At 51.8% G+C, this 11,778-nt stretch overlaps 1 protein-coding gene across 1 annotated transcript in view; it reads right to left on the reverse strand.

Moving 5' to 3' along the window:
* The window catches only part of LOC122369201 (discoidin domain-containing receptor 2-like), a 53,219-nt gene extending 42,344 nt beyond the window's left edge, over nt 1-10,875 (reverse strand). Inside the window, exon 1 of the mRNA XM_043343737.1 lies at nt 10,709-10,875. The gene's annotated coding sequence lies outside the window, so the exon portion shown is untranslated. The remainder of the gene's footprint in view (nt 1-10,708) is intronic.
* Between the last annotated feature and the right edge of the window lie 903 nt (nt 10,876-11,778).

Consider the following 11,778-nt stretch of genomic DNA (forward strand, 5'->3'; position numbering starts at 1 on the left):
TCGTGTTGTATTTCGGGGAAATATATCCGTACTGACCGGGTAAGAACCGCGTGTATACCGAGTAAAGACTGCGCACGGGGGTAAAGTATCCGACAAGAGGGGGTAAAAGTACCCTCGGCAGGGGTGGTTTAAATATATTGGCGAGTAAGGTTATTCGCCAGTAACGGGTTATACGCCGGCAACGGGTTGAAATTCTACCACCCAGGGAAGAGTAAACATTGGCTGCGTGGGTAACAGAGCGAAGAGTAATCACTTCTCTGCGGGTACACGTAAAGAGTTAACCCGACGGTGGGGGGTCAGCTTGCTGGGGTATATCCGTCAGAACAGGATAGGGTGATCCGCGAGGGAAGTGTAAAAATTACCCTCTGGTGCATAGTCAAATATGGTTGCGAGTAGGGGTACCCGTAATAAACGGGTTTTACCCGCCGACGGAGAGTAGAATTGTTTTGAGTGTGTCCATGATTCTGTCACAGTGACCAGACGTCAATCAGGCCTGAGGGATACGTCAATCATCGGTACCCGCCACATACGCTATCGGCTGGCCACGTCCCCCAGGGACTGATAACGGGGAGACTGGTGTCGCAGAGATGGAAGTCGTCACAATCGCTGATATACCGGGCTGTAAAGGCAACGGCTAGACCGGAGACCTCAGTGCCACGATTCGTCACGAAACGATGCCTCAAAACCGTAAAGTAAAACAAAAATGAGCATCACTCGACTGTCTTAACGGTCTATTGGTCATTATAAATTATGAACACGGCACTTTCATACTAAGTCTGAACAATCGTTAAAACTTTTATAGCATCGGCAAAAAAGGAGCTGAACATTGGCCACAAATTATCATTTAGCTTCATAAAATATACAGGAAAATGGCCAGTAACCAGTCATGCTGCAAAACATGTTATCATCGACATCAAATAACGCCAACAGAATCACCCGAGCGTAGCCTCTCGTGGCTCCAGGTAGAACGGGCTCGCTCAGCCCCTTCGTGCCCTGTTTGCATAATCGGGTGGTCCACTAACAAGATTCCCCAACATTTTCCGGTCAGGTAATGAAATATAACTCACCGGCCCACGCGTCTCGGTGATATATGTGTGTTTTTCTCCTGTTAGAGGGGCCGCAACGATCCAATATACGAGAACAAATTCGTTTAATATAATCAGCCCGGTAGCCGCCCCTGCCGGTGGAATTTACCGCCAATTAGAGCCAACCGTCCATATTTCAGCCCTCCGACAGTGAAACGGCAATTTTTGTCTCAGCCTGGGACTCACCCCACAAGGTAGGGCCGTTACCGCGCGCATAACAATTGATAATGATCATGCATTTACAGTAATGCCCTTCCGTGTTTCCTATAGCCTTAATATCAAAACCAGTCCACCTGTACCCCTTTGACCATTCCCGTTTATGCATGCGTAGATGTAGTAGCTAGAGCCATACGGCTCTTTGTGCCGGAACGTTATAAGTGCCGAAGGAGACCAGTTGAGACCATAACGAGACCCGGAGAGACCAGCCAGGACCAAGCGGGACCAGACGGGACCACGCTGGCCACTGGGTAGTGTGCCGGCAGGGCGGGGCAGAGTGCCTGGCCGGCCGAGTGCGCTCGGTCAGCGCTGGCCACTAATTGGCCCACTCGGCTGGGCTCAGCTGACCGGCGCCGCCCGATCGCCCCAGGATTTTTTCCACTGACCGGCTAGACCGCTAACGAGCCCCTACAAATCAGCGGCGCAGCCACGGCGCCCTGCCAGACGTGCCCGCGCCGCCGCCGGTCCATACTCGGGGCGGAGAGGACCGCGCCGCCGCACACTGGTCGAGACGTATATATGTTACAGGCAAAGTGAAAACTCGGGCATTTTGCAAAATGCCTAGGCAATTTGCAAAATGCCTGACCCGCCAGGCATTTTGCAAAATGCCCAGGCAGTTTGCAAACTGCCTGACCCACCAGGCATTTTGAAAACTGCCTAGGCATTTTACAAAATGCCTGACCCGCCAGGCATTTTGCAAAATGCCTGGGTTTCCATATATTCCACCGTTTTTGTTGACTACAGGCGTTGATCATAAACGTTCCACTGCGACTGACCCCACAACACATTTCACATGTGTTGTGGGCACATGTGACACATTCCACGGTCACGAATACAAGGTGTCACGAAATTGTTGCGGGATGTTGTACTTGTGTCCCGAAATGTATTGCATCGTAGTTGCGTCAGTGTTCTCCAGCACCTCGCTGACAAGTTATCAGCGGCCACATGGTCTGTCCCCGCGGCACCTGGTGAAGCTCAAATAGGCCTCTGTAGCCCATCATGCCCCAAACGAGAATCCCCAGTGCCCAGTGGGTGCTTCACCGTCTCGACGTTGTAGCGCCTCTGAGCTGTTGTTGGCCCAGAACTGCTTGTCGAGACGGTTAGTGACTAAGAAGAGCTCTAATAGCCGTTTTCACGACGGGCTATCCGGCGAGTGCACCTAATTTGACCAAATCTGCACCTAATCTCTTTTACAGCAAACATCTTTATTTTATGAATTTATTTCAGTGTTTTAACCGATGATGCTCTCTGATAATATGACAAAGAAGGCATATAAGCAATTAGTACAACCCAAGCTGATAGCTACTAAGAGACACACTGAACCTAATTTGACCAAATATGCACCTAATCTGCACCAGATGTGAACCACATGTGTACCAGATGGCCGTCGTGAAAACGGCTCATATCGCCTCACGGCCTCATCATTGAAAAGTCTGAATCTCTAGTCCTGAATGTTCCAGATTTGGTGGATTTTGTCGAAATCCAGCTGCATCACTTATGGATGACGGTAAGTCAGGGTTGCAGCCAGAGGTTGAGCGGCTTCAGCTTCAGGGTAAAATCTTCAGATACCGGGGGATGGCCGATTTAGATGCCGAGTGCCCTGGTCGAGATGCGCTGTTGCCGGACCCGTTCAAATTACATCCATTCAGCACTCAGGAGGGGCATGGAGGGACAAGACCGCGCCAACCGCGTATCAAGTTCGTGACACTCTGTTATACCTACGTCTTGCGTCAATTCAAATTCTGTCGAGATGGAGCCAACGCTGAATGGACTTGAGCCACAGTCTCCGTACCTTTCGTATATACGGAGTTGTAGTCGTGTGTATAAAAGCTGCGATGTCCAGTATTCTGCCCTGGTGGGCAACTGTTCCGGCAGAGACGATTGATAATGTACCTAAACGTGTAACAATCAAATTTTCGTAAATTGGAAAAGTATTCTTTTCTGATCAATATCCGCCCATAGTATTTTAAAAAGCCACCAAGAGCTCTTAGAAACAGTATAATCATTGTACCGAGCGCATGTTTACCCACGAAACCACGCCCGGTGCTCGGCACCCGACGGCCGCTGGGGCTCAGTGACCTGAACTCGGCGGCGCTACCCGGAGAGCGCAGTGTCCCCTCACTTGGTGCGCATTGACAGCGATAAACTTTTGTAAGCGGCAGTTACAAATGATGCTTACCTATACATCGTCGCTAGTGCGAGTTTTATGTCAGGCATTTTGCAAAATGCCTGAGAAAATATTTCAGGCAGTTTGCAAAATGCCTGGTGGGTCAGGCAGTTTGCAAACTGCCTGGGCATTTTGCAAAATGCCTGGCCGGTCAGGCATTTTGCAAATAGCCTAGGCATTTTGCAAAATGCCCGAGTTTTCACTTTGCCTGTAACATATACATACTCGGCGCAGAGACGGCGCGGTCAGCGCGGCGTATATCCATGCATCAGATATCTAGATCACTCAGCATCAGCTCATGGCTTGGGCAGAGGAGACTGCCTCGTCAGCAGTAGATTACTGAAGATGAGAATATACCACTGATCAGCTGATATTTGTTCGGTATAGAGCATGTTCAATGCTGATCAGCCTATGCTTGAAACACGAGAGGGTCAAATCAGTAACTTTCATAAGCATAGGAAAGGGGGCGGGGGCATGCCCCCCACTTCTCAGCCATTTTTTAAAGTGAAATCTTTATTTCTGATTTAAACACCAAACTAAGAGCATGAAATGGTTCAGCAAGGTGAGATGAGCACAAAACTGCAAATATTTTTTTCATAGGGGTAATATGGGCTCCCACAAAGTGACATTGAAGTTTCGCTGCCCCCCCCCCCCCCCCACCACTTTTCGTGAGGTTCCTACGCCCATGGTAACTTACAAGACTTTGATCAAATAGGAATATACTGGTCCACCGGATTCCGACCAAAATAAACCTGCGAAACTGACTGGTGACTTCATATCTGAACAGCTTATACAGGCATGAGGAACAACAACGAACAAGAACAACGATGTCCACTTACGTCATTCGGAGCATAACTCATAGTCCCCAAGGCCAAATCCCTAATAAAAACAGAGCCACTCGTGACCGTTTGTTTGACGTGGGAGTAGTTCTGGCTAAGCCCATCGTGGTGCACATATTTGTCGGAAACGGTGATAATCTGTCCGTGTTTGGTGGGAAGCAACAGCGAACAAACAGGATTAGTAGTAGCTTCTCACGAATGTTGGCGTTCATCCCTTCAAAAGTGGGAGGTTGTGGGTCATTGGATGAGCTCAAAACCGGTAAGGCGTGGGTCGACGCTCCACAAAGAGTGTTGCGAATCAATGAAGTCACGACGGGCGACGGCACATGACCAAACAATGACGCCGCGTCATACGCGCGTCATATTCAGCATATGTCTAGTTCCAGGTGACTAAGCCATCGCACTTCGTCACCAAGCTCGCCCAGCAATGACCGTATCTGGTCATGCGCATTACTCACTACTTCGGAAACGTTACAGAACAGTAAAGCGTGATTGACCGAGACGCAGCCATCCCGCTATCTCCAATTGTGCGACTGCGACAAAGTCCTCCTCCGCCGCTTTCCAAACGACTCCCGAAATGACCGGTGATCTGACAGCTCGGTCCCCGCGGCGGAGCACGCCGGCGACGAGCCGAAATTTCCTTCCGATCCCCGTGGGAGCAGCACACGCGGCCACCGAGCCGACTCGGTAGTTACTGGCGATTTGAGTCGCCGATTAGCTGGCCGGCGAGCGGGCGGTCACGTCTGCGTGAAATGAAAACTAGGAGTGATTCAGGACAGCTCGGAGAACCGTGTGCGGGCGCTCAGAGATCTACGACATGACGTCTGAGAGGCGACTTCTGTGAGTGATAAGTGGGAGCGAATGAAAATGGGACAAAAGTGAACGAGTGGAGCTTGAACTGTAAGTGATTTCATTGTGTGCGTGTACTTCTATTCAACGATTGTGTTGGTGACGTATTACAGCAGTCAGCAAGGTGAAAGAAAGCTCGATGCCAGATGAATGAACGAATGTTAACACAATGTTGAAGCAGCAGAACTTTTTATGGTAACACCCGATGGAATGTTAAATATTCCTTTTCCTTCCGTTGCGAACTCCTGCAGAGTTGCTGCCTAAACGAGGCAATGGGTGGTGACCTTACAGCCTTTCCTTTATCCCTTATTCTCTCCATAAGATGTGCCGAGTTGTGGAGACCTTCCTCCTCTCCTCCCCCTGTAATGTGCCGAGGTGTGGAGACCTCCCTCCTCTCCTTCCCCTGTAATGTGCCGAGGTGTGGTATGGTGACCCTCCTCCTCTTCTTCCCCTGTAATGTGCCGAGGTGTGGTGTGGTGACCTCCCTCCCTCCCCCTGTAATGTGCCGAGGTGTGGTGTGGTGACCTCCCTCCCTCCCCCTGTAATGTGCCGAGGTGTGGTGTGGTGACCCTCCTCCCGTCCCCTACCGCTGCGAGGCGCCGCGGTGACGCGGTAATGTACAGCGGGGCGGAGCCGTCCCGTCAGAACGGACGGTTATTGCCCAAAGAGCCGCTGGAGAGAGCAGCACTGGTCGGCGGCGAGCGGGCCCTACCCCGCCTCCCAATCAATTACCGGGCACCGGCCGGCCCCCGGTGACGGCACTCTCCGGGGCGCACCGACGGACCGCACAGCACACCGCGGGGCACACTGCACAGCGCACACAGCACAGCACAGCACTACAGTTCTACAACAGCACAGCAATACAGAAACTCGTGCAACTCATACCAGCACCGTTCATTGTACATCAGACACTGCACATTGCACATCACATACCGTGCACACCGCACGTCACATACCACGCAGCATACAAGTGCACACCAAGTTCCGCGGGTTTTGCGGTCAGTCGGCATTTCAACCAAGTGAAGGGAGAGCCGCGCACACCGACAAAAACGCGTGTCGAAAACGGCCTGGGAGAATGCCGCAGAGTGCCACGACCATGACGAGGTGGCAACTACTCGAGAGACAAAGACAGTCTGACCAAGCATGGGCACTGGGTACAAACTACAATGGTCTCTCACCTATCCGTGCTTCTATCCTCAGGATGCTGAAATCCTTCTCCTCCACGCCACAACCCCCTTCCGGGCTGGACAGGCAACTTTATCTCATGCGGGCTGCTCCCTTGGAGCGGCACCGCTGCTCCCGAGGGAGCTGCACCCCGTAGCCGGGTGCAGAGAGTGCTTGGGGGGCTGATCGGCCTGTCCATTTGGACGGGCTCAGCCCCGGCGACTCTCTAGGGTGCCTGCCCAGACCAATGTCTCCCCCTAATTCCTATCATCCTTCCGGCTCTGCAATGGTCTTGTCGACCGAAAGGGCCTAACCCAACAAAACAAACAACAATACAATGGTCTATCTGAAAGGGAAATGTAACTGGCAAGCACCGCAACTGATGAGGTGGAAACTGGCCGGTTTGAGGGTGAAATGCATTGCCCGCGCCTGGATCCTGACAGCGGATATGACACATTCTCCGGGCCATTTCAGAGATGTGATGGAGCGTCCCCCGCGGTGCCATTCTGAACGGATGTGCCAGGAGCCGGTAAACAAATAGCTATGGACAGGCGCGTCCGCCTGAGCGAGTGTGGCCTGGGGAGGTGGTGGTCATTCCCGGCGCCCAGCTCAGGGACACCGGAGAGAGAGAGAGAGAGAGAGAGAGAGAGAGAGAGAGAGAGAGAGAGAGAGAGAGAGAGAGAGAGAGAGAGAGAGAGAGAGAGAGAGTCGGTGACTCAGACCGAATGAATGGCTCTCATGACTGGGCGATCGACTGGTATTGAGCGAGGAGTGAATTGCACAACATCCACGGGAACGTGCATAGAAATCATCTTAATGACGCTTCAAAAACTCTAGTTCTCTCATGCCAGGAAGCTTTTCTCGGTAGAAAACTGCCTGGATGCAGAGCATTTACCCAGTCGCGACATAGGCCAGCCGGGAGATTCGGACCGGGGCCGGGACTGCCGGTCCAACATTGGCTGTCGTTAGCTCACACCGTGCTCTTTACCGCGGCGCTCAAACATCCGTCAGCGGATGCACACAGACCGCCGGCGTCATCGGCCGCCGGCGCCGGCGTCAACAGACGCCATTGTTACCGGCCCGTTAGGCGCGGCGTCATCATAAATCCGCTACACGCCGCCAAACAGTTTTTGAGATGTTGAAAGTCCTGCCCAAAGAGACACAGCAGGCAAAACAAACAAGATAAACTAGACAAATAGACGGCACAATGTGTGCGCACGGGGACGGCGCCGGTCCGCGCCGCGTCGCCGGCGGTGGATCGGCACAGGAGGGCACTGTGTGAGACGGCGCGGCCGGCGGCCGTGTTTATCCGCGAGCTGCCGAACCAGCAAACACGGCCGAGACGGCAGAACCGGTCCCGTGTGGCCGCGGCCGCTCCGCCGCCGACACCGTTTACATCCCGCCGTGTTTTATCGTGCACGCAGACCATAGAGGGCCATTCAGAGGTGGATTTTACGGCCCTGAGGTTTGCTAGGAAATGTCTGCTCGTGTTCACTGCCAGCTCGTTTGTCGACGGTTTAGTTTAGCTGCCCATCAGTGTAAATGAATGAGGGTCATAATAACCTGCTTTTTAGTGCCATCCCCTCTCATCCTCCGGCGGAATCGCATTCATTAGCTGACATTGTTTGCTGATATCCAATTACGCTAAGCCCTGATCTGCCGGGCGCTCTCCTCCTGAGGGTCGCTCCCGCACGGCGCTCCATCACAGAGGCTGTTTGCTCATTTAGCGGGCTGGGACACGGAGTCGACGGGCCGCCGGCTGAGCACCCATTCACGTCAGCTCTATGCCCGCCACCAAACATCTCCGGCCTTCAGCTGGGCATTAACTGGAGGCAGACTCTGGCGCGCCCCGCAGTCTCTCTGGGCGGCCCAGATGGCAGTGGGTGGCTCCTAAACGACTGCTACTTGTCACGTATTCAATTTAAATGCAAAACAGCAACAACTTCAAAAGAGCTGCACGAGTGTCACCCCTTCTTCCCGCGTCGGTTCCTCGCCAGCCGCCCTCCATGGCGAGTCATTGCCGGTCTGGGTTGTACGATACAACTCCGGGCGGGCACACATATGAATAAGTATGGCTGACCGAGCTGGACACAATATGGACCCAGTCCGCGACTGACCAAGCCGCTAACAGCTCTGGTTGTTCGTAAGTTGTAAATCGTGTATCATTCGTCCAGCATCACCATCTTTTCACCATTGCGAAGAATAAGGCAAATGATGTTCATGAAACGAGCGACGTTGTCGAATAGTTCCGAATACGATTGGTCACCATCCATCTGTGTCGGCGGGCCATTCATATGTCAGCCGCTCATACCGTGCTGGATCAGAGAGTGCGGCGCTACGGGACAAATCCAGCCTTTTCGGGGGGAATGGAGAGTGTGCGTTAGTAGTCGACTCCTTTCCCCGTCGGACCAGGGCGCGGGAGGGGTGCGGGAGGGGTTCCGAGGGGGTGCGGGAGGGGTTCCGAGGGGATGCGGTATTGGGTAATAGGAGCCGCCGGAGTCGGCACGGCGCCGCCCCGGGAGCGGACGGGAGCCGACTTCCGCCGGCGCCGGGAGGGCGGCACGTGGAGGCTCGCCGGCTCCCCTGCCCCGGTGACCTCTGTCACCCCTGTCCCTGTCCCCTGCGCCACCCCGCGGCGCCGCACCCCTCCGACCCGCGCCGGTTCCGCCGCTCAAATAACCGCCGCCGCCCCGAGCCTGACCTTCAGAATGGGCTACCGGGGAACTGTCCATCTACCGTCTTACCCGTGTAAGAGGGGATTTCAGAGCCGCAGGTACCGGTGCATGACAGCAAACGCTGCTATTGGCACTTTGTGAGTGTCAGCCGGGCGTAATCTTGCGGTAAAATCCGTGATTTACGGCCACAGGGTGATTACTGACAAGTTTTATTGCCAAGCCGAACCGAATTGAAAGCAGACCGTATAATTTACGTGGTTTACGTGAGTTTTTCAATTGATGCAGGACAGTTGGCAGATTTACCGGCAGATAGGAGAGATATTTTCACCGATAGTATGTTCAGCATAGATAAATTGTAAGGAAAACTTGCTAACCCAAGTATACCCTCATACCAATACTGCTGCGTGCGAGCTATGACAAAATGGTTTATTTGATTGAACTGTTGTGATTGAATCACTAAGAACCATTCTATGATTATCATTTTATGTCTACGTCACATCGCATAGCTATATGCAAGCATGGAAAATGACAAATTGCCATGCAAAAGTGATAAAGCAAGGAAGATACTCATGCCACGCTGAACCGAGACATACGGGATTCTAAAAGACACACTTTCAGATCGGCTACTTTCCTATTATAATTACATTTAATAAATACAGGTTCTACAATTTTGTCTTCTATCTTCCAGCAAAGACGATCTAAAAAATCCCTACAACACACTGGTAGTAAGAATATCAATGGGTGATTTGACGCTGCTTTTGTACTACTGCGCCTTTTTCCGGCAAAATAGTCACAAAACAGGAAAGTTACGTTATTATGGCGCTGGAGTACAATTAGTAGGCTACCGATTTGTTTCATGCATCGTTTGTAATGTCCTTTGACATCTCGTTGTCGTTACACAGCGCCATCCTGATTTGACAAACGGATCTCTGCTCTCTCTGAAATAGCACGTCCAAGTAAATATTCGCCGGGCGCTGGCTATTCGGGGACTATGATCAAGGTGACAATGATTCAAGCAAACGACCTCATAGATCTCTCGTCTCGGACGCGGCCCAAATGTCAGGCGAATCTACCTCTGAACTCGGTCCGAATTAAATGTGACAGCTTCAGTGAACCAAGATGTCTCTTGTGATTCATTGCATGTACGTACACAATACAGTTCAAAGCACTTTGGCAGGAGCTGTCCTAGTGTCGCGTGCCACTGGCAGGTCTTAAAGCCCTGTCGGTTCAAGGAGAATGAAGGAAACTATAGCATCAGCGTCATGCTATGCTATCGTCAGCGCCAATTGAGCATATCGTCGGCAGTATTTCGCGTTCATTTAGGTCCGGTTGACAGTGGAGTGTGGGTGAGGACTAAAAACGTGTCCAGTTTTAATTCACATCCACGAAATGTCGATTTAAATTTCATTGCTTGCATGACAGCTCATTTTTGTGTGCGGGCAGCTATCAATCATGGTAGCTCACTATACATGTAATGCTGATCAAAGAAATCAGCACACTCAAGCCAAAACATTGTGGATAGTAGGGCACTTAACATGAATGTTGATTTGATGATAACCAGTGGCGTTGGTATCATATGAGTTTAAATGCATATAAACTTCACCTCGACATGGTTGCAAATACGCCATACAATCACTCATGTGTCTCAAGTCAGGACATACATATGGTACAAGAAAGCTTTAAATCCTGTCACGGAAACTGAAACGTTCTTACCTGTGATAATGCTCCCTGCAGTCTGTTCCACCGCTCAAACCGCCTTCAGGGCCACCCTGTAGCACCTGTTGCCACCTCCAATCAATGTTCAGCTCTGCACACTGTCCAACCGTCCCAGCACCAACCACACACCAGTCCAATGTCTCTCCAGCCCCACTGCAGCGCGCGGCGTATACCCCCCTCCGTCACCGATTCCGCACTGCTCGGCGCCGGCCGCTCCACAGGCTAGTGCCGAGCCGGCCGGGCTCTCTGACGGCCGGTAGATGGCGCTGATCCGCTCTCTGATTGGCCGGCGCCGGTCTGCACAGCCCGGTAGCGATCGTCGGCTACCTCCCCAATCCCGTCGACTGTTTTCGCGGCCCGCAGCGGCGGCTTTTGCCTCACGAGCTGCATTACTGTCCCCAGGGGAAGCTCTGAAAACTATCAACATGCTTAGAGGAGAAAAACGCTCGACGTCGTGAGGCGCGAGCTGCTTGGGTCGGACCGAGACGGGCCTTTTCAAAGGAATATGATCGAATGATTTTAAAGCTCTGTGTCACACATTTCCCGACCCGTGTTGTTTGCAAAGAGCACACCATTAGCAAAACCATTTAAAGGGCGACACGTGTGGACATGAAAAAAAGATTGATAAGATCAATCGGACGATGAAAGCTTCTTTCCTTTCCATTGTTCACAATCAATCTAAACGAACATTAGACTGGTCGAAAATAAAGAATAAGAGCTATGATAATTCAATAATCACCTTTCGGCGATTAATCATTTCCTATGAATATTGTCGTGCTACGTCCTTACCCGCGAAACGCAATGTCTCTGCATTTATTCACACTCTACTACCTACACATAAAGTTGTTAGGCGTACTTATCGCCAAAAGATGAAGTTGGAAGTTATTGTGTCGCCGGATCAAGCAGCGATCACTGCTCAGTGCTCATTCGTTTTTTTAGCCCATGGTTCTTTGCTATACCTACCTGCCATTTTGTCAGTTGTTTACCGAGCGCTGTGATTTGGTGCTAGCGTCATATGCCGCTCTGCAGTCGCCTGCTCAGCGGAACAGTCTACACACGCAGGCGTT

This window comes from Amphibalanus amphitrite, unplaced genomic scaffold (genome assembly GCF_019059575.1).
Source record: "Amphibalanus amphitrite isolate SeventyFive unplaced genomic scaffold, NRLGWU_Aamphi_draft 001015F_arrow, whole genome shotgun sequence".
NCBI lineage: Eukaryota > Metazoa > Arthropoda > Thecostraca > Balanomorpha > Balanidae > Amphibalanus > Amphibalanus amphitrite.